The 24,150-nt window shown below is 39.2% G+C and overlaps 1 long non-coding RNA gene across 1 annotated transcript in view; it reads right to left on the bottom strand.

The window, feature by feature from the left end:
* The window catches only part of LOC144339870 (uncharacterized), a 28,017-nt gene extending 12,839 nt beyond the window's left edge, over positions 1-15,178 (bottom strand). The window contains exon 1 of the long non-coding RNA XR_013415402.1: positions 4,558-15,178. This is a non-coding gene — a long non-coding RNA (uncharacterized LOC144339870). The remainder of the gene's footprint in view (positions 1-4,557) is intronic.
* Between the last annotated feature and the right edge of the window lie 8,972 nt (positions 15,179-24,150).

The following is a 24,150-nucleotide window of genomic DNA, read 5'->3' as shown; positions in this document are numbered from 1 at the left end:
ATGGCCCAACTATATTAGGCCTATAAGAGACTCAGTTTAGATTCAAAGATACAAATAGGTTGTAAGCAAAAAGATGAAAAAAGATATTTCATGCAAACAGTATCCCAAAATGAACTGAAGTGGCTCATCTACTACCAGACTCAACAGACATTAGGACAAATTTCTTAGCTCTTCTTTTTCTCCTATCTCACATCTTATTTTAAACGTATATAATGTTTTAAATAAGGACATTATATGATAATGAAAGACCAACCATCAAGATATATAACAATTATAAATGTGTATACACCTAACAATAGAGCTTCAAAATACATGAAACAAAACTAACAGAACTGAAGGAAGAAATAGTTCAGAAATAATAGTTGGAAAACTTTATACCCCACTTTCAATAGTGTATAGAACAACCAGAGAGAAGATCAGCAAGAAAATAGAAAACCTAAACAACACTATAAACCAGCTAGGCCTAGCACACATTATAGAAAATTTTACGTAACAACAGCAAAATACATGTTCTTCTCAAGTGCATATGGAATATTTTTCCAGGATAGTTCATATGTTAGGCCACAAAGCAAGATTCAATAAATTTTAAAAGATTGAAGTATGTTCTCTGACCACAATGGGGTGAAATTAAAAATCAGTAACAAAAGAAAATTTGGAAAACTCACAAAGATGTAGAAAATGTAAAAGCACACAGTTGAATAAATAATAGGTCAAAAAAGAACTCACAGTAGAACTTAGAAAATACTCTGAGATAAAAAACAAAAATAAAACAAATCATAACTTATGAGATGCAGCAAAAGCAGTGCTCAGATGGAAATTCTATAAACAACTTTCTTATCTTAAATCAATAACATAACTTTATCACTCCTTAAAGAAGAGAAAAAGAAAAGCAAACAGAAAGAAGAAAATAATAAAGATTTGAGTGCAAATTAATGAAATCAGAAATAGAAAAACAATAGATAAAAATCAATGAAACAAAAAATTGATTCTTTGGAAAGAGCAACAAAATTGACAAACTTTTATCTAGATTTACCAAGAAAAAAGAGAGAAGACTGAAATTACTAAAATCAGGAGAGAACGTAGGTATTTTCTAGATAGTAGTACTACCAACCTTACAGTACTAAAAAAGATTTCAAGAGACTACTATGAACAATTGTATGCCAACAAATTAGATAATGTAGATGAAATGGACAAATTCTTAGAAGCGCCAAAGCTGACTCAAGAAGAAATATAAAATCTGAACAGATTTATGATAAGCAAAGCAACTGAATCAGCAATGAGAAAAAAACACTTTCAACAAAAAAAGTTCAAGATTAGATGGCCTCATTGGTGAATTCTACCAAATGTTTAAAGAATAATTAACACCAAAATATAGAAGAGAGAGGAACATTTCCTTGCTCATTCTATGGGGCCAGTATTACACTGATACCAAAAGACAAAGCCATTACAAGAAAAAGTAAAATTAGAGACCAATATTCTTTATGAATATAAGTGCAGAATCCCTAACAAAATACTAGAGACAAAATCTGGAATTGTATAAAAAGGATTAGAAACCATGACCAAGTGAGAATTGTCCCAGAAATGCAAGGGTGGTTGAGCACAGGAAAATCAATCAGTGTAGTACACTGTATTAATAGAATGAAGGGGGAAAAACTTCCATGATCATTCCAATACATGCAGAAAAAGCATTTGACAAAATCCCAAATTCTTGCATACTAAAAACACCCAACAAACCAAAAAATAGAAAACTACTCAACCCGACAAAGGTCATCTGTGACGAACCCACAGATAACATTATTCAGCATGATGCAAGAGTGAAAACTTTCTTCTAAGATCAGACACAAGACAAGGATGTCCACTTTTGCCACCTTTATTCAACATTATGTTAGAAGTTCTAGCCAGGGCAATTAGCAAGTAAAAGAAATAAAAGGCATCTAGACTGGAAAGAAAGAAGTAAAATTATATCTGTTCACAGATGACATGGTCTTATATATAAAAAAAAAAAACCCAAAGAATCCATTGAAAAACCCCAAAACATTGGTGCTCATAAAGAGTTCATGAAGGCTACAGGATATGGCCAGCCTCAGTGGCTCACGCCTGTAATCCCAGCACTTTGGGAGACTGAGGTGGGCAGATCACCTGAGGTCAGGAGTTCAAGACCAGCCTGGCCAACACAGTGAAACCCCATGTCTACTAAAAATACAAAAATTAGTTGGGCATGGTGGTGGGTGCCTATAATCCCAGCTACTCGGGAGGCTGAGGCAGGAGAATCACTCAAACCTGGGAGACGGAGGCTGGATTGAGCTGAGATCGTGCCATCGCATTCCAGCCTGGGCAACAAGAGTGAGACTCCATCTCAAAATAAATAAATAAATAAATAAATAAATAAATAAATAAATAAAACAGTTTATAGGATACAAGATCAATACACAAAAATCAATCATACTTCTATTATACAGTAGCAATGAACATTCTAAAGATGACATTAAGAAAACAATTCCACGTACAATAGCATCAGAAAGAATGCCTAGGAATAAATTTAACCAAAGAAGTGCAAGACTTGTACACTAAAACTGCAAAACATGGCTGAAATAAAGATCAGTAATTTCTTCTGACTGCTATGATTCAATGAACCTTGCCTTTTCCTTTCTATTACTCATGCATTTGCCTCACCTCTGACCATGTTTTAAATCACCTTTGTATCTCCTTAGCTGCTCAATAAATATTTGAATGAAAAAACATTAACTTGAAATTGACAAAAGACTTAATGTAAGAGCTAAAACTATAAAACTCTTAGAAGGAAAGGTAGATGTAATTCTTTGTGATCTTGGATAGATAACTTTTTAAAACATAACGTCAAAAGCACAAAAAAATAGGTAAATTGGACTTCATCAAAATATAAAAAATTGCATCACCAAAGAATACTATCAATAAAGTTAAAAGACAATTCACAAGTTAGAAAAAATATTTGCAAGTCCTATATTTGACAAAGGGTCTAATAATAGACTATTTAAATCAATTTTGCAATTCAAAAACAAAAGACGGCAACCCAATTAAAAGTGGGCAAAGAACTTGAACAGATGTTTCTTCAAAGAAGATACACAAATGGCAAAGGAGCACATGAAAAGGTGCCCAGCATCATTAATCATTAGGGAAATGAAAATCAAAATTACAATGAGTTACCACTTCACTTCCACTAGGATGGCTATAATAAAGAGAAAAAAAGGAAAATAATTTTTTGTGAGGATGTACACATTTGAACCTTTTTTTTTTTTTTTTTTTTTTTTTTTTTTTTTTTTAGTAGAGAGGGGGTTTCACCGTGTTAGCCAGGATGGTCTCGATCTCCTGACCTCGTGATCCGCCCGTCTCGGCCTCCCAAAGTGCTGGGATTACAGGCTTGAGCCACCGCGCCCGGCCCACATTTGAACCTTTGTGTATTGCTGGTAGGAATGCAAAATGCTGCAGCTGCTGTGGAAGTCTGGCAGTTCCTCAGAAGGGTAAATGTGGAGTTACCATATGACCTAGCAATTCAATTCCACTCCTAGGTATCTATCAAGAGAACTAAAAACAGAGGTACACTAATGCTACCTTTATAGTAGCATTACTCATCATAGCCCAAAGTAGAAACAACCCAATCCCCATCAACTGATGAATGGATAAAAAAAAAGTTAGTGCATTCATACAATGGAATATGAGTCAGTCATAAACAGAATGAAGTAATGATAAATGCTACAACACGCATGAAGCTTGAAAATATTATGTTAAAAAAGCTAGTCATAAAGGACATGTATTATATGATTCTATTTGTATGAAATGTCCTAAATAGGCAAATCCATAGTAACAGAAATTAGATAGTGATTGCCCAAGGCTAGGGAAATAGTAGAATGTGGAGTGATTGCTTAATTGGTAAGGAGTTTCTTTTGGGGGGATGATGAAACATTCTGGAATTAGATAGTGGTGGTGTTGCTTGCACAACATTGTGAATATACTAAAAACCCTTGTACACTTTAAAATTGTTAAAGTGGTGAGTTTTATGTTTTGTGATCTTTATCTCAATTTTAAAAATCCAAAATGAGGGTAAAAACCAAGAAAGCAGAAGCCATGGGATCCAAGAAACAGGAGATACATTGAAAAGAGTTAGGATGATAGTGAAGGAAGTTCCTAGATGCCCACTGTGCATGGAAGATAGAGAGCAACCAGTTCAGTGGCTTCTGGGAGAATATCTGTGAGAAGATGAAATTGATATTGCTCCTGATGTGTTCAAAAATATTGAGAGGAGATTTTGAAGATTGGGGAAGAATCTGAGCAAATATAAAGGAAATTAAGTGTATTCATTTGGGTTTTCCAGAAAAACAGAACCAATAAGAGAGATGATGGATAGAAAGATAGTCAAACAGATGATCGATCGATCGATCGATAGATAACAGATGGATAGATAGATAGATGATAGATGAGAGAGAAGGAAAGAAGGAAGGAGGGAGGAAGGAAAGGGAAAAGAAAGGGAGAAAAGGAGAAAGATGAAAAGATAAAGAGATTTATTATAAGGAATTGACTCACACAGTTACAAAGGCTAAGAAGTCCCAAGATCTGTATTCAGCAAGAGACCCAGGAGAGCCGATGGTAGAGTTCCAGACTGAGTCCAAAGGCCTGAGAAGCAGGAGAGCTGATGATGTAAGTTCCAGTCCAAGTTCAAGTCTGAAGGCAAGAGAAGACCAGTGTTCCAGCTCCAAGATAGACAGAGAAAGAAAATTTTCCCTTTCTCAGCCTTTGTTTTATTCACTTCCTCAGTGGATTGGATGAGGCCCACCCCATCAGCAAGGGCACTCTGCTTTACTCAGACTACAGGTTCAAATATTAATCTCATTCAGAAAACCCCTCACAGAAATGGCTAGAATAATGTTTAACCACATAACTGGGCACCCATGGCCTTGTCAACATGACACATAAAATCAACCATCAAACTAAGTCAGTTTAAAAAATAGTCCAGTTATTAATTTCTCAGAAAACAAATAGCTGTGCATATCTTATGTGACTCAACTGAGAATAGCATTTATATTTGTATAGTAATAATATCAATATTAAATATTGAATTAATCAAAAATTTGACATAAGTATAACTGGAGTTTGAGGGGAAGAGAAATGTTTGTGTGTGTGTGTGTGTGTGTGTGTGTGTGTGTGTGTGTGTGTGTGTGACAGAGAGAGGAGAGATGATAATGGTGGGGCAAAGAGTATAAAAGAGCTAAATCCTTATCTTCCACAGTGGGAAATCATTTTATGCTGCCTAATGCTGAAAATCACAGTAGTGCTAAAAATCATATGTTATTTATTGATATGCAGCTGAAAAACAAGAGCGATAGTTTAAAAAGCTGCAAAGGTAGCCTTTTAGGAATGGAAACTTGAGGTTGTAGGTGGGGAGCAGGGCATTGTTTTGGTTCAGCTTGATTTTGGTAATAATTCTGGTAAAACAATTTGACTGCATAAGTATGCATGTATAACTTCGATTAAAATAAAAATCAAATTTTAAAAATGTATGGTATATGGAGTTGGAGAAGATCAAATAACAATAACCTACTTTTCCCTGCTAATGTATTGTACTGTATGGACTCCAAGTTTGATTATGGGAGACAAATTCTTTCTGCATGGGATCACATAAGTATGTCATATGTGTTTGAGTACATATGTCTGCACACATGTGCATGTGTGTTCATGGGCATAATAAGATATGCCTATTCTTACGTGTGCCAAAATGAAGAGAGATATATTCATACATATTCATACATATTCGGATATAGACTGGCTTGTAAGCAGCAAGAGAGTAAATAATGTGATGCTTACAAGAAAAGATAAGAGACAACTGAAAGTAATGGAATTCATTAAGGAAACCATAAGCAGACATTAAGTTTTTAAAAATCTAGCTAAACAGCTCTTCTTTAGAATGTGAAGGCATTGCTAGGTGAAATAATTGAGGATATGGAAATGACTACTTTTTTTCTTTTTGCTTTGCACTCATTTTCTATAAATAGAGAAATATAATTATCATTGTCAAAAACAATGTATTATTCATTATAGAACTTATAAACATAATTAACAACAAGTTCTTGTCAGTTTCTGGAACAAATCAATGAAAGAAACACTGAAGGAAATAAATATTTAAATGCCATCTGATATTTTTAAAAAGAAAATTTGTATTCAAAACATATAAATTTGGTTGATTAAAAATTAGCAACTGTTTTAGAAGGATTTGTGTGGTCGCATAGCATTGGAGACAGTTGTATACTCCTAGAAATAAATGAGCTTTGTTGAGATAGAATTCTGGAAGGGAAAGTATACAGCTGATTTTAACCCTGGAATCTCAGCTCTCCTTGTCTACTAAGAACCACCTGGCACAATTCTCAGAGGAATAGTTTGGCTTAGACTGGATAGAGATAACCAAAGGACTCACTGAGAAAATCTAGACCTGAATGATTAATGAAAACATACGCGGTGGCTCACACCTGTAATTCCAGCACTTTGGGAGGCCGAGGTGGGCGGATCACCTGAGGTCGGGAGTTCGAGACCAGCCTGACCAACATGGAGAAACCCATTCTCTACTAAAAATACAAAATTAGCTGGCCATGGTGGCACATGCCTGTAATCCCAACTACTCGGGAGGCTGAGGCAGGAGAATCGCTTGAACTCGGGAGGTAGAGGTTGCGGTGAGCCAAGATTGTACCACTACACTCCAGCCTGGGCAACAAGAGCAAAACTCCGTCTCCAGAAAAAAAAAAGAAAAGAAATAAAAGAAAACATATACGTATATGTTTATACAATAAATAAGAAAAAAAAATTAGATATAAACTCTGTTGTTAATCCCTGGCTTATTCTCTCTGAGATTGTGTTACAGCAGCAGTCCCCAACCTTTTTGGCATGAAGACAAATTTTTTCCACAGACCTGGAGTGGGGGCATGAAACTGTTCCACCTCAGATCATCAGGCATTAGTCAGATTCTCATAAAGAGCACACAACCTAAATCCTTTGCATGCACAGTTCACAATAGGGTTCGCGCTCTCAAGAGAATTTATCTAATGTTTTTGCTGATCTGACAGGAGGCGGAGCTCAGGCTTTAATGCTCACTCCCACCACTCACCTCCTGCTGTGTGGCCAGGGTCCTAACAGGCCATGGGCCAGTACCAGTCTGCAGCCCAGGGACTGGGAACTCCTGTATTATATCCATCCTTGGCCTATTCTTTTCCTGGGTGTTACACATTTCTCTTGACTTATAAAGGAGATGACCGATTGTTCACCCTTATTAGAACTTGGTTAAAAAGTCTTAGTACTTGGTTGTGTTTTCTACAAATACCATGTTTATTCTGAGTGTTTATCACTGATTTCTAGAGTAGGCATTGTTTGCCACCAATGTACTTGGCCAGCACTGGCTATGGGTGTAGGTTCCGTGAGTCTCTGTTCTGGCTGTTCTGCCCCGTACTCTCAGCTCTGATGACTGCGTGCTTAGCATACTGTAGGCAAGTTTAAAATTCTTTTTGGAGGGAAAAATCATTTCTGACTTAAAGCTAGAGCTGAAATCATCCCTCATTATATTTAAACACAGGCACCAAGATGTTTTCTTTGCAGCACCATTAGACATCCCTCCAGGAGCAGAAATTGGGTGTGACACTGTTCAATATTTTCAAGTTTGGCATCATCTACCTCTCAGAAGAGACTTGAAGAGGTAGTTTAGCCTGTTGTCTTTTCCTCTTTCTAAGCTGGACTGCACTACTAAAAGCCACAAACTGAACGGATGAATGAATATATAATGCCAGCTGTTGGCAATTTCTCCATGGTGGCATGCTCAGGTGTCCATCTGTATTTGTTTATCCTGTTCTCTCTTCCCATTTCTTCTGGTAAAAAACTCCCTTTATAGTTGAAGAATCCATTCTGTGAGATTTGGAAGGGTCAGATTTTCCCATCTCCCTACCCACTGAGAAAGAGAAAACATGTACGTTAGGAGTTTGGGGGCTAAAAAAGTGGGGGAAAGCCAATATGGTTGGGGAATTCATTCTCAGGACTTTGCCCAAGCAAGTTACAGAAATAGCATCTCATTTGCTTTCAGGACATGTGTTAGCACATATGAAATGTTGATATGTCTTCATTTTAATGCCTCTCTACTACTTCCTATGTTTATGTTAGCCTACCCCAAGTGTTTCCAAACTTCTTTGATCATCAAAATCACCAAAGGAGCTTGAAAGTGAAGATTGACAAAATGAACCCACATATTTTGGAATCATATCTAGGAAATGGGCTTTTTTTCAGAAGCTGCCCAGGGAGTTCTTCAGATGAACCAACTTTGGAATTTATTGTGCTGCATACAATGTGGTGTCCATCCGTGAAATCATTAGTTAAGTGATTATATCTCTGACTGCTGCAGAAAGGCAAACGCTTAACTGGCCACATATGATATTTCACAGTACCACGTGTTTCTGCTGAAAGGTCTGCCACTTTCAGCCCAGACCAAAGAGAGTAGAAGGAACTCCACTCCCCACTCCACAGGGCAGGCTGAACCCAGGACCAACACTGATGTTACAGAATAAAGAGGCTTCAATTAGAGCACAGAGGCAACATGCTACCAAAAATAAACCAATTAATTAATTAACAAATTAATAAATAAAACTCACTTGAGGATAAAAGTTATCAGTGGCCAATGTTTTGCAGGCTATATTTGAGGGAAGTAAAATCACTGTATCACTGAAAATGTGTATAATTAAAGTGAATAGTGAGTTCACTCACAAGCTGAGAATGAGGGACCCTGCTTCAAAACAGACATCTCAAGACAGATGAACCTGGAGCAAGAATAGAATAGGATGTACCCTAATGATCAGCAGATCTTAGACTAGCCAGAGAGATGAGGGAACCAGACTAGACCAGAATGGAGAGCCCTCTCTTGGCCACATGGGGTGGCCAGCCTCTCAGATGATACCCAATGATCTTGCCCCCTGTATCTGCACCCTGGTATAGCCCCCTTCAATGTTGTGCCTGGTTGCTTTGTGTGACCCATAGCAGATGGCCTAAGTAATGACACGTCACTTCTGAGATTAGGTTGAAGAAGGGTGCAGCCTCTGTCTGGGGGCACTCTCTCATTTGTCTGTGTTGTCTCTGTCTCGGATCACCTGGCTCAGGGGAAGCCATTCTGTAAACCATCCTATGGGGAGGCAGCTTGGGGAGGAACTGATGTCTTTTATCAGAAACCATGAGAGTAAGCTTAGAAGTGGATCCTGCACGTTCAGTGAATCCTGCGGTTCCAAGTGACAGCTTGACTGCAACGTCATCTGAGACCCTAAGCAGGAGTCGCCTTGCTTGGCCAGTCCTGGATCCCTGAACCCTTGGAAACTGTAAGATAATAAATGATTATCATTTTCACCTGCTGAGTTTTACCGGCATTTACCACAAAGCAATAGATAACTAATACACCACGCCAACTTCACTGTGAGAAAGTCTGTACATTTATTATCAGAAATGACTCTCTATCTTCAGAACTTGTAATTTATTGATGCTTTAGTCAATTATGTCACTTAAATTCTGGGATGTTGGTCGGTAGTTCTCAACCCATTTTTGTCATTGTCAGTCCTTTATTCCGCAAACATTTGATCATCTGCAGTACCAGCTCCTGGTTTAGGCTTTATGAATATAGCAGTGAGCAACAGTGGCAAAGTCCCTACCTCATACAAGCTTCATGAAAAGTAAATGAATACTTTAAAAGGCAATTGCATTTTATGATAACATGCACAGAAAAAATAAACAGATGACCTGAATGAGGGTAACTGGCTATAGGGCTGGAGTGGGAGGCGACTTCTCTTGATAGGGTGGGAGGGAAGGTCTCTCTGCAGAGTGGCATTTGCTGAGATTGAAGGGTGAAAACAGCAGGCCGTGGGAAGGGGCAAGGAAGGGAAGCCCAGGCAGAAGAAGTCAAGAACAAGGCCCTAAGCTGGCAAAGGGGACCAGAGAGGACCTCCTCCCTTAAAAAGCACATCCGAACCCCGTGACTCCCACCTAAGAGGCTCTCAAGATGTTGGTGCCCAGGTAAGTGCCCTTCCCTTCAGCAGGTGGCTAATTCTAGTTTCCTCTCCCCCCAAACACCCCTGGCCCTTTCTGAAGAGCAATAGGAAACATTCTCATATATTATTTTATTGAAATATTGTTGTATAAGCTAGAAAAGAAATATGATTATTACTGGATAGTATTTGGGAATCCTTGAATTTCACGCCTGGCAGTTTTTAACAAGCAACTCTTATACTCTTAGCTTTCTCTTTACGGGTTTCTCTCAAACTTTGAGAGAATTGGATATTTTGGAGACAAGATGAAATGTATTTTGTCGTATTTCCTCAATCCACACTCTTACCCAGCCTCTGAGGAAGCAATCCCACGATTTTCAGTCCTAGTCAATATCCCACATCTGCTGTGTGAATGAATTAAGGAGTTCACCAGGGTGGATACATGCCATTTTGTCTGTGTCTCTCATTCCCTTGCTGTCCTAATTCTCCCATCAGCCCCATTTTATGAGTCTTGTTATGCTTCCTAAGGAAGCTTGCTTAAACAGAGCCTCCCATTCCTACGAAATGCAGGTGCTGAGCTCTGAAGGGCACGAGACACCCTCTGATGCACTGGCCAGCTGTTCTGAGCACCCAGTGAATCATTCCTTCTTACACAATCCGATTGTGTGACTCTGCTTATGTTTAGCATCAATTAATTTGGAGGAAGATAATGTTTTGCATTTTGCAGTGTGACATTGTCAGAATCAGTCATCACTGTTAGCTTGATACCAATACTGTGTATTTCGGGTGATCTGGAGAAGGCATTGTGACCCTTGGAGAGAAGGTGGCCTGTGTACAGTCCTTCTGTTTCATGTGACAGTGCAATGTCACTGAAAATCTGGTTAATTTATCTTCCCTGCCCCCTAGACTCTCTCCAACATAAATTATAATGATGCTCAAAGTGTCACCAGATTGGTAATTGAAAGAACACTTGGCATCTTCAAGAAGGGTTCAGATGGGGAGATAAATTTATCAGAACATTGCTGAGCAGCTCTTACCAGAAAGTTCCTTACTCCTGTCTGGACCAGTTACAAACTGACTTAATAGGTCATGAAGTATGGTTTATACACAGATGAAAAGACACAGATTAATGAGTCAAACTAATTGCTGCCACAAATGAGTATGATATACAAGTTGGAAAGAATTAGAGATACAGGAAGGAATACTAGTTGAGATAACCCTGGATTGGATTCCTTTAAAGGCTAACAGAGGACTGCAGTTTTCTGCCAGGTGTTGATAAATTGTACGCTATGATTTGTTCCTTTGTTCTTATTTCCATTCAGAACATCTCTAATACATTGAGTATCCCTTTTGATGAGGCCATAAGAGAAATACATTTACCATTTAGTATGAATTGGAGAAGTAATAAGCATTTCAATGTCAAAACACAATCTCAAGACCTGGGGAAGAAAAAGGTTTCTTAGACACAATATATTTTTTAAATTAGCCAAGCTTGGTGGCATGTACCTGTAATCCCAGCACTTCCAGAGGCTGAGGCTGGAGGTTCAACGAGCCCAGGCCTTTAAATCCAGCCTGTGAAACATAGCAAGAGCCTATCTCTTAAAAAATTCACTAGCCATAAAGGAAAACTGGACTACATTAAAATTAATAACTATTTCATAAGACATCATTAAGAGTGGAAAAGGTAGGTCACAGCATAGAACATATTTATAAGACCTATATCAAATAAAATATTCAAATTCAGAATATAAAGAATTTATACAATTTAATTAGGAACAGACAAATAATCCAATAGAAATATGGGGGAACCATTGAATGGACACTCAAAAACCTGGTCTTCCAAATGGTCACTAGCTATATGAAAAGGTTCTGAAATTCAATAGTCAACAGAGAAATAATTTCAAACTACAATGGTGATACCAGTATACATTCACCAGGATGGCGAAAATGACAAAGACAGACAATACTCTGTGTTGGCAAGGACATGAGTCAATTGGAACTCACATTGCTGGTGAGAATGTAACCTGACATAATTATTTTGGTAAACTATTCTGCAGTACCTGTTAACACTGAATATTGGCACACACTAGGAGCCAGCATTTGCACTCCTAGATATATAGTCAACAGAAATGTGTACCTATATTCACCAAGAATGTGTGCAAGAATTAAGAGCAGCAGAAGTAGCAATAACCAAAATAAAAACCCAAATAGTAGGATGGATGATTAAATTGTGGTATGTGTTCACACAAGGGAAACCCATCCAGCACTGAGAAAGACTACAACTATATGCAGCAAAAGGAATCAATCTCAAAAATATAAAGTTGAGTGAAAGAAACCAAAGAGAAAAGAATCCATACTGCGTGATTTCATTTGTAAAAATTTCAAAAACGGACAAAACTAACCTAAGGAGTTAGTTAGAACAGGCAAGGCTAATTTACAGAGTTAAAAGGTTATGCTTGGAGGGTGATTAGGGACTGGAAAGGGACCCCAGGGGCTCTTGGGGTGCTGGTAATGCTTTGTTTCTGGATCTGTGTACTGGTTACTCACTTGGTGAGGATTTGTCAAATGTACGATTATGATTAGTATTCTTTTCTCAATGAATTTTATACCTAAAAGTTTACATGGAAAGCTCTCCACTGATGAATGAATGACCAAAATGTGGCATATCTATACAATTAAATGTTACCCAGTGTTAAAAAGGAGTGAAGTACTGATATCTACTACCATGTGGATGAACCTTAAAAGCACTGTGCTAAGTAAAAAAAGCCAGTCACAAAAGGCCACATATTGTGTGGTTCCATTTATATGAAATGCCCAGAATAGGCAAAATAATTCAGAAAGCAGACATGGTTGCCAGGGACTGGAGGGAGGGAGAAATGGAAAGTGACCACTATGAATATAGGGTTTCTTTTTGAAGTGATGAAAATATTCTAGAATTAGACAGTGGTGTTGGTTGCACAACACTGTGAATATGCTAAAAACCACTGGAATGCACTTTCAAAGGATGAATCTTATGGTGTGGGAATTAAAGTTCAATTAAATAAAAAACCTTCCTTAGTGTTAGTATATTGTATGCAAAGGCCTACATTTCCACAACCATCAAGATGCATGGACTTTTTCATTGATTTGTCAGCTGACAGAGGCTGGATCATCTGAACTATACATTCCACATTGGTTTGGGTACCCTGGATCAGGAATCCTCAAATTTTACATAGAGCCTGACATTCTCCTTGAAAGCCTTGGGGACTACCAGTAAGCAAACAGTTTCAAACATTTCAACCAATACCAGTGGATTGGAGGAAGTAAAACTTCATGTACATTAATGGGCTTAAAGTCCTGCTATTTCCAATGATTTGTTATTCATATGCCAATAAATACATATCAGTTACAGAACACTTGTTTATAATTTGATTAGGAAAAACTAACACTTGCCTCATGAATGGGCATGAATCAGGGGTCTCAAAATTATTCATACTCTTTGATTTAGTAATTCAACTTCTAGGATTCTGTCCTAAAGAGATAATTAGCAATGCCATCTGGATTAATTTAAAAAAGCATTAACCACAGGGTTGTCCTAGTGAAGCAAAAGTGCCCAAATGATAAACACAAAGAGGGATGGAGGCAGAGACTCGCAGCACACAAGAGATTCTGGGCATGGAGGCCCTGCCCCCACACTTTCTGAAGAACTGAGAAGTGTCCATAATGGATATTAGAATACCAAGCCAGATAGACCCAAGGCCCTAATCCAAGTGCCCCACCAGATATGTGAATTGTGAATTTCCTGTCTCATTCCTTTCCTCCTCTCCCGTCCATTCTTCTTTCTATACTTACCCCAATTGCTCAGGGCCTGACCTTGGCTAAAATCCCTGGAGAGAAGACTGATTAGCTTTTAGTCTTGACCAATTAAAATCAGCTGGGGAGCTTTGATCTGGAAACATCTCTAGAAGGGGCATGAGTAACAATGTTAAAAGTAGGACAATGAAAACAGTTGGAGTGTTAAAACAAGGACATCCTCATTCACTCGCACCAATGAACTCTTTGCCAAAATGTTTATCTCTGCCAAAATGTTTGATCTCTATGCTGTAGATGTGTATAGAAGCTAAGTGAGAGGCAGGGAAAGGCAGAGAAACTGGGCCACCTTGGCTCTCCTTGATTAGCTTCCAATTTGTTGAAGAGGAATAGGGCAGGGCCAGAACAGGTGAGTTTCCTTTAGTGGTACTCCATGGAATTCTAACTTCTGTCTTAATGTAGTAGGAGATAGTCTCAGTATTTAGAGGCTATGTTCTTATCACTTGTTCTACTTTCTATCTTAAAGTCAAAGAGACTCGGTCATCCCAATAATCCAAAGGGATTGTGTAATAACATTTTTAAAATCACTTAATTAAAACTCTTGTTATAAAAGTAGCACATACTTATTATTTTAAAAGTGACATTTACTCTGACACCCTAACTCACTCTCCAAAACAAATAGTTATAACTTCAGTGTTTTTGTATGTATGTAAAAGTATATATGTAGATATATCTAAGTACAATAAAGCAATTTTTCTCAAACTTTAGTGTAGATCATGCAGTTATTCAAGAGCCTTGCTAAACATGCAGATGGGGCCCAGGAATTTATGTTTTTAACCAAAGATAATGATGAAGGGGGTCTGCACCAAGATAAGCCCCAATAATCACCATCTCCTAGGATTCATTCCCTGTGCTTCTCTTCCTGTATCAAACATGGTTGACTTTAGTAACCAACAGAATATTGCAGACACAATTAAGTACCACTTCTGTGACTAGATCATCAATGTCATTGAAACTTTCACCTTGGATTCTCTTGGGTCATCCCCTCTGGAGGAAGCCAGCTGCTGTGTCCTGAGGACACCCAAGGAGCCCTACAGAGAGGTCATCATGGCAAGGAACTGGGGCCTCCCACAAAGAACCAGTGTCAGCATGCCAGCCATGTGATGAGCCACATGGGAGCAGGTCCTCCATCCACAGTCCAGCCTTCAGATGACTGCAGCCCCAGCTGACGCCTTGAACAAGATCTCATGAGGGATCCACAGACTGAACTATCTAGCTCAGCCTCTCCTGATTTCCTGGCTCATAGAAACTGTGTGAAATGATAAATGTTTATTATTTTAAGACACTAATTTTATGGAAATTTATGGCAGAAAAATAGATAACTAATGAGGAACAATGCTGTAAAGTATATTATTGATCCCATTAGCTACCTTTAAAAATAGTTACATATTTTACATCATATATTTTATGTCACAGGTGAGGTTTGGTGACAAGTTAATGCCTAACATTATCAAAGGCTAACATTTCTATAGATGTAACTTACTTCAATTCCAAATATTAACAGTACTAAACAGTAACACCTTAAGAAGGGACCCTTTCCTGTTTTTTATTTAACAATACTGTAGTCCTCTGGCTGAAATTAGATGTAAATCTCCTCATAACCCCTAAGAGGTTTTTCTTTTCTTTTTTTTAAATATCAAATAATAGGGCCAGTACATATACATAGATAATTCAGTATTTATTGCCAACCATCATGCTACAAAATTTACTTATCTACAATCTTTACTGTTCCTTCACTAGGTAAGAATTATCACTCCCATCTTACAGATGGGAGGACTGAGGTTCAGGAAAAAGGATTAAACTTCTACACACTTTTCAGCTGGCAAAAGGAGGAGCCAGAGCTTATTATTTTCAAAATGTCAGACCAAGTGTTAGTTATTGGCATTGGATTTGCTACTGTGGCCACAGACCTGAGTGGGAGTTGGGGTAGGTTATCCTGCTTTGGAATGTTCCTTATACAGACACCAATCAGACAGTGAACCGCTAATTGTTGAGTGCTCCTTATGTGCCAGACACTATGCCATGTTCTAAGAAGATAGTGGTTTAAAAAAATGAACATGGGTTCTACCTCTACCCAGTGTATAAATTGGTAGGCTGCTTACCCAAGATTTATTCTTATTTTTTGGTGGAAGTCACTGAGGTTAAGAAGCCATTTAAGCAGATGCCCAATACTTCCAAATAATGAATGTGATAAAGTGATATAGAGTGTTTTTTAATAGCACCAATGATACTCAGATCACATCTAGTCCAACTGTTTCATTTTAGAGAAGAATCTGAGGTTCAGAAAGGGTAAATGACTAATGAAACGGGAGCTAAACCTAAACCTGTGTGTAAGACCAAGTCCAGAGCTCCTCACACTCTAATCTAATAGCTTTCTGAATTTAAGGGGCTATGAGATAAAACCACCCCAACTGTCTGACTCATTATGAACTGGAGCCTGGCTGACTTCTCAACTACACCAGCTTCCATGCAGTGCTTCTCAATCCTGGCTACACATTTGAATCACCTAAGAAGCTTTAGAAAACTCCAAAGCCCTGGCTGTACTGCCACCAATTAAATTAGAATCTCTAGAGGTGGGTCCAGGCAGCAAGATTGGTTAAAGCAGTCTAGGCGATTCCATAGTGCAGCCGAGTTTGAGAATTCCAGGTTGAGATTCTGGTGATAGAGTCTTTCAGGCTCTTCCAGGTTTTGCTACTTTGCTTTTTACCATGCACTGGGTTGGCTAGTGCTCCCCAAAATTCATGTTCTTCCTGAAACTCAGAATGTGACTTTATTTGGAAATAAGGCTGTTGTCAATGTAATTCATGAATTTAAGAGAAGATAATAATGGAGTAGGGTATGCCATTAATCTGACTGGTGTCCTTATAAGAAGAGGCGAAGAGACACAGAGAGACACAGCAGAGAGGTGAACACCATGTGAAGACACACACAGCGGGCGGGTGGCCATGTGATGATGGAGGCAGAGATGGAGTCATGCAGCTACAAGCCGCGGAACACCAAGGAATGCCTGTCATGACCAAGGGCTGGGAAGCAGACCATGGCCCTGCTGACACCTTGATTTTGGACTTCTCAGGTCCACAACTGTGAGAGAATATTGAGTTGAGCCATACAGCTTGTGGCAGTTTGTTATGACAGCCCTAGGAAACTGCACTCCTCTCCACCAGCCGGGGACTACTTCCCACTTGAATGGCATGAGTCCAGCAGACAGGGTTTGTTACTACTTCTAGTCCTACTGTGATCCCCTTCTCTCCCTTGTGTGCCTTATCTCTGGTCAATGGTGAATGTCCTGGTCTTCTTCCTCCCATTCATCTCCAGATTTCCCATGCAGCAAACACATATAGTAGAGCTCCTCTTTACCTCAGAGTTCTTAAATTCCCTGGTTATGTATTTGGAGAACATTTTCCATGTTCTGCTCTTTGCTTTCCAATCTTTTCCTCCTTCATCTTGCCCCAGGGAGGAAGGGGAGGATAGTATCTAGAGCACAGACTTTAGAACCAGAGAGCATTAGTTCATCCCCTGGTTCTAACAGTTAGTACCTATGTGGTCATGAACAAATTTTTAACCTCTCTAAGCCTCAGTTTTCTAATCTGTAAAATGGGGGTAATACCTTCCACACAGAGTTGTCATTATAAGGATGAAAGGAAGCAATGTCTATATTTAGGATGGTGCCTTCAGCACATGGTAGAGATCAAGAACTCTCTCTCAAACTGCTCTTTCCTCTCAACCTTAACTTAGCATTCAGATGACCTCTATTAATTGGTCTAATGTCCTGTTCCATTGCTCCCATGACATCTATTCTCCCTGGACAAGACTATAGCCCATTGGAATCCCTCTTGTCTATTGTTCTTTGACTTATTTGGAGGCAGAGATAAGCCCATCCTTCCTCTTTATAATGTCAAGCAGTGACACATCATTATTCCAGCCCTCCAAATATGCCATCTGCAGAGGAAGAATTATTGACCAGGAAGAAATTTTGTTTCATGAGGTAAGAGGAGTGAATGTGTGTATGTGTATATACTTTGTTTTAGAATTCATTTCTAAAAATCTATATGAAAAAATCTATTGGGTCTATCCAGAGAGAAAGTGTACAGCTAGAAGAGAAAAGAAATCTAATCTCTGGTTAGTGCGAGAATTTGGGGAAATATATCTAGAACCTTCATGAAAAAGCCTAGCTTTTTATATAACATGAACAACAGCAACAACAAATAAATGGGAAAAAATAACAGACTTAAAATAAGAATTAATTTATTAAAGAGAAATTAAAAAGAAAATGTTATTAAGACAATGATTGGGAGAGACAGGATAAAATTTTAAGGATAGAAATTTTTAAAACGTAGAATAAAAAGTTCTTTTAACCCTAGAAGAAACCCTAGGCAATACCATTTGGGACATAGGCATGGGCAAAGACTTCATGACTAAAACACCAAAAGCAATTGCAACAAAATTGACAAATGAGATCTAATCAAACTAAAGAACTTCTGCACAGCAAAAGAAACTATCATCAGAGTGAACAGGCAACCTACATAATGGGAGAAAATTTTTTCAATCTACCCATCTGACAAAGGTCTAATATCCAGAATCTAAAAGGAACGTAAACAAATTTACATACACACAAAAAAAGCCATCAAAAAGTGGGAGAAGGATATGAACAGACACTTCTCAAAAGAAGACATTTATGTGGCCAATAAACATATGAAAAAAACCTCATAATCACTGGTCATTAGAGAAATGCAAATCAAAACCATCATGCCAAATACCATCTCATGCCAGTGAGAATGGCAATCATTAAAAAGTCAAGAAACAACAGATGCTGGAGAGCATGTGGAGAAATGGGAACACTTTTACACTATTTGTGGGAGTGTAAATTAGTTCAACCATTGTGGTAGACAGTGTAGCAATTCCTCAAGGATCTAGAACCAGAAATACAGCAATTCCATTACTGGGTATATATCAAAGGATTATAAATCATTCTACTATAAAGACACATGCACAAGTATGTTTATTGCAGCACTATTTACAATAGCAAAGACTTGGAACCAACCCAAATGCCCATCAATGATAGACTGGATAAAGAAAATGTGGCACATATACACCATGGAATACTTTGCAGCCATAAAAAAGAATGTATTCGTGTCCTTTGCAGGGACATGGATGAAGCTGGAAGCCATCACTCTCATCAAACAAACACAGGAACGGAAAACCAAACACTGCATGTTCTCAATAATAAGTGGGAGATGAACAATGAGAACACATGGACACAGGGAGGGAAACATCACACACCAGGGCCTGTCAGAGGATGAGGGGCAAGAGGAGGGATAGCATTAGGACAAATACCTAATGCATGTGGGGCTTAAAACCTAGATGAGGGTTGGTGAGTGCAGCAAATCACCATGGCATATGTATACCTATGTAACAAACCTGCACATTCTGCATATGTATCCCAGAATTTAAAGTTAAAAAAAAAAAGTTCTTTTGAATGAATCAATAAAATGATTAAAATAAAAATTCAAATAGATAAAAGGAAAGATTTAAATAAAAATTTAAACAATTAAAAACAAAACCTGAACCTCAAAAGCTAAAATGAAAACCAAAACAAACCTAAATTTATATACTATGATGTAAGCTAGAATGTCAAAGATGAAGGCATGAAAAAATAATAAAAAAGGAAGCTCTGGCTCTAAAACCCAGAAGGTTAATGATTGAATGGGCAAGCAGTTAAATACTCTCTAAAGTTTCTAGACACTTTAGAAAGGCAAAAAAATATTGCAAGAAACAAAAATCAAAAGGATAAGGAACACTAAAATGACCCAACAAAAAAGCATGTTAAAGTCGAGATATTGTCTTAGTCTGTTTGTGATGTTATAACAAAATACCTTAGACTGAGTAATTTATAAACACCAGAAATTTATTGCTTACAGTTTTGAAGACCGGTAAGTCCAAGGCAAGATCAAGGCACCAGCATTAGGCGTCTTATAAGTGCCTCTTGCTGCATTCTCAGGTGGCCAAATGTTCCCCGAAGCCTCTTTTATAAAGGCCTTCATCCCACTCATGAAGGAGGAGTCTTTATGGCCTCATCACCTCCTAAAGACCCCACCTCTTAATAGTATTACACTGGAGATTAAGTTTCAACATGAATTTTGGAGTGACACAAACACTCAAACCATCACAGTTATTAAAAATAATAATATCAATAAAGAAAAGCACATGAAAATAAGTAAGTTGCTGTTTGTGGAGCAATGGACACTTCCATACCCCGGGGTCCTTCGGGGGCAAGAACTGAGGCCCTTGTAACTGAGCTTGGAGGTCAAAGCTGTAGCCCAGTTGCTCTTCCAGAATTTGAAGGGTTGGTCTCAAATGCAAAGAAACCAGTAGCTTCCTTCTTCTCCCTTCATTTCGCACCCCCCCCAAAATCTTATTGTAAGACCCTGCCTTGCCATTTCCCTATAGGTCCCCCTTTCAATTAGAAGTCTGACTAGATAAGGGAGCAGGGACCTGGTGGGTTCAAGTGAATGGGGAGAATGGCATGTCAGTGTGGGGTTGTGGCAGAGAAAGCTCACCTCCTCCTATGTTATATTTCCTGGAATGTCCCACAGGTGCTCGCACTCCTATGTCCTAAATAAATGCAAACATCTTCCTCCGGATCTGTTCCTTCCACCCCGACCCTGCCCACTCTGTGCTCATTTAGCCCTGTAATGTCTCCACCATCAATTTAATCAATCAAGCAGGCAACCTCAGAGTCACGTGGGACTGTTGAGTCAGAAAAAGGATGGTTAGTACTGGGTCCAGGTCGATGTCCAGAAGTAATTCTAGAATTAATTCCATACCACTGGTCCTGCCCCGTGCTGCCTCACTTGGCATGACTCAGCAGACTTCTGGGCATGGTGTCATTTTAAGCAATGGAAATGGACTGGCTGGCTCCTCCATTGGTTGAAGTAAGTCTGGAGAGATCAGCTTTAACAGTTCCCGCCTTGCTTAGCGTATGTTTTATTTATTTATTTATTTTAAGATGGAGTCTCACTCTGTCACCCAGATTGGAATGCAGTGGCATGATCTCAGCTCACTGTAACCTCCACCTCCCAGGTTCGAGTGATTCAGCCTCCCAAGTAGCTGGGACTACAGGCACGCATCACCAAGCCTGGCTAATTTTTTGTATTTTTAGTAGAAACGGGGCTTCACCACGTTGGCCAGGCTGGTCTCGAACTCCTGGCCTCAAATGATCTGCCCGTCTCGGCCTCCCAAAGTGCTGGGATTACAGGCATGAGCTACCGTGCCCGGCGCATATGTTTTATTCAAAGGAAGACTAGAAGAGATCTGAGTGACCATGGAAGGCTTTGGGGCCCAGAGGCTTTTTAATAATCTCCATCAATCTCTCTATTTTTATCCCTCCACAATGAAGCAGGGACTGCACAAGTCACCTATGACTTCTATTAATACAGGAGAATTCAAGTCAAGGGACTGCAGGCCATGGCCCAAGAGCCTTTCCTCTCACTAATCTGATTAGACACTCAATCTTCTGTTGCTATGTGATTCAGGCCAACACTTAAGACACATGGCATGTCTGGGCTCTTGAGAGATGCACCGGGGTTTTCCCTGTATGAAGGCACTTTGAGCTTAACATGCTGTGAACAGACAGTGTCTGGAGGGGATGACAGGAATGGGAGAGGACGATGCCACTGCAGAGACTTCTGGCAATGAACTCTGACACTGACATCCCTGGGCAAATCACTGCCACTTGTTTGAAAAACAGCCTCAAGTGGATGTCATGCTGACGGTAATAGGATTTAAAATTAGTCTTAACGTGCCTTTATCAAAGGAGGCTTAATTGCAGGGTCTAATCAGTACACAAAATACTCTAACGACAGTTTTGCTGACAAAGTAATTCTAAACAGACCAGAGGATTTAGAAATGGGTAAAATCTTTGTGGAATTACTCAGTTTTGGTGTCACTAAAGTTGGCCTCCATTCAAGCCCATCTCCTCATGCTCTAGGTCTTCTGATTTAGAATTTATACATTTAGAATTTCTAAGATTTTCTTGCCTGAGATCCAGGAACACTATCTTATCTTAGTGTATCTTGTCTGGCCAGATACACTATTGCAGAGGAAGGAGCTCTGCTGTTTACCTGCTACGTGATCTTGGGCAAGTTACTTACCTCCTCTGAGACTCAGTTTTCTCACCTGTTAAATGAAGGAAATAATGCCTGCTTTGGAACGTTGTTGAGAGGATTTAAATAAATGAGCTATGTGGATCCATTTTTATGTTGTTTCTCTCTCCAATCCCAGAAAGCTGTGATGCTCTCAGCACTAGTGACCCTAGGGATGCTGTTACTAAATGTTTTCCTGTGATTTGCAAGTAGGATTATTGCATATGTAGCTCAATGGTTCTCAACTTGGGGTGATTTTGCCCCCAAGGGACATTTGGCAATGTCTAGAGCCATTTTTGGTTGTCACAACTAGGAGGAGAGGGGCAGGTTCTACTGGTGTCTAGTGGGGAGGGGCCAGGGATGCTGCTAAACATCTCAGAACATGCAGGACAGCTCCACAACAGACTTATCTGGCCCTAAATGTCAATAATGCCTGGCCCTAGAGGATGATATATATTAGCATTCATGGGTTCCCCTAAGGAGTATGCCTTGTATCCCTTTTGTTTGAAGAGCTTTTAAAGAGGGCTGAGCAAAAGTACTCCAATGGAATTGCAGTGAGTTCCAATTACTCAGCATAAGGGAAGCAGATCTAAATCCAGCCTGACTTGGCCAGTATTTCTATGTTCTTTGTTCTTCAAGTGGAGGTCTGTGAACGGCCTGCTAGCATCCTGCATCTTCTCATTTGCCCCTGACTCGAAGTATTTCCTGCAGCTTTCCTCCATGTGATATGTAGGATTTACTTAATTTTGCTGTCCTTCTCACCCATGAATGCTGAATATTGAGAAACATACAGAGATATCTTGTGTGTGAAGTCAAGAGCAGCTAGACCTGCCAGGAGGCTTTTCCAGAGGTCAGGAGGAATGGTCACAGGAACAAGATATTAAACTTCAGAAGAAGATGAATGGGATCACTGAAGGAGACCCTGAGGAAACCTGGCTACTTCGAGGGCAAGTGTATGACAGATTCATTCTCCCCAGCTGATTCCATTCAACTGGTGATACAAGTACATATAAATATACAGAATATTCTCGGTTTTATTTGCCTGGAAGGAATATATATTAAATACTAATGATAGTTATTTTCTTGATAGATATAACTTTTTCCCCTGGGTAGCTGTTTTTGAACTTTCTAAATTTTCTCTGAGTATTTTACATATTAAAAAAACAATGGATATTTTTTACAGAAGAATTGAAGAGTCGTTCCTTATATGTCTGCCTGAACTTTATATTCTGAGGATTTCTTCTCCTCTGTAAATCACAGGTTAGATGTTGGCAAGCTGCTGCTAAGAGATAAATTGCTCTCCCACCTCCCCAGCTGAGAGTCATGTCTGGGTAACAGCTGCTTCGATAATGACTTTATTTGGTGATGGATGTATTCTTGCTTTACAGATGCTGAGATGACTTGAGCCAAACGAAATTGCATGTATGACTGTTCATTTCTCCTCACTCTACTCGCAGTAGGTGCCAGAGACAGAGGGCCTCAAGCCAGGGCAGGAGGATGTGACATTGCTTTCCTCTTCATAGAGGTGATGTCACCCTTGAGCACCTGCTCCTAGAGAGCTGCATGCAGCTGGCAACTGCACCAGCACAGCAATATCGCCCACAGCAGGCTCCGCTGAGGCCAAGCCCCACCCCGCCCAGGCTCCTACTCTCCCTTCTGCTTTGCATTTTGTGATGATGGCATATCACTCTTTTCCAAATGAAAACAGAAAAATGCAAAATCCAGTCTTGAGAAGGAATGTTCTCACTTTTCAAAGAGCTACTGGTCTGTAATGTGAGAAAGCTAGAAAGCTGTTTATTGGAAGAACTGTGGATGTTTCTTGTCGCAAAGGAGTGACCCTATGGTGCTGAAAGGCATATGTTTCGGAATAACAACTTCTAGCATATATTTTGGAATGTAACCCTCTCAAAGAACTACCTTGCAGCTTTCAAGGACCACCGTGATCTCAAGGAGAAGTTAACTAAGAGCAAATATAGAAGAGAGAAGGACCAGGTAGAGGAAAGTTGGGAGAACCCAGGATAAATCCAAGTTTGGGGGTTATACTGAGAACAGAGAGGACGTTCTCTTACAACTTATGACCAGAACATCCACTAGCAAAATGTAGTGGCCTGTTTCCTCCATCCAAAAGAGAAATG

Source organism: Macaca mulatta, chromosome 3 (genome assembly GCF_049350105.2).
Source record: "Macaca mulatta isolate MMU2019108-1 chromosome 3, T2T-MMU8v2.0, whole genome shotgun sequence".
Taxonomy (NCBI): domain Eukaryota; kingdom Metazoa; phylum Chordata; class Mammalia; order Primates; family Cercopithecidae; genus Macaca; species Macaca mulatta.
The sequence above is the reverse complement of the archived record's forward strand: the minus strand, read 5'-3'. Positions and strand labels throughout refer to the sequence as shown.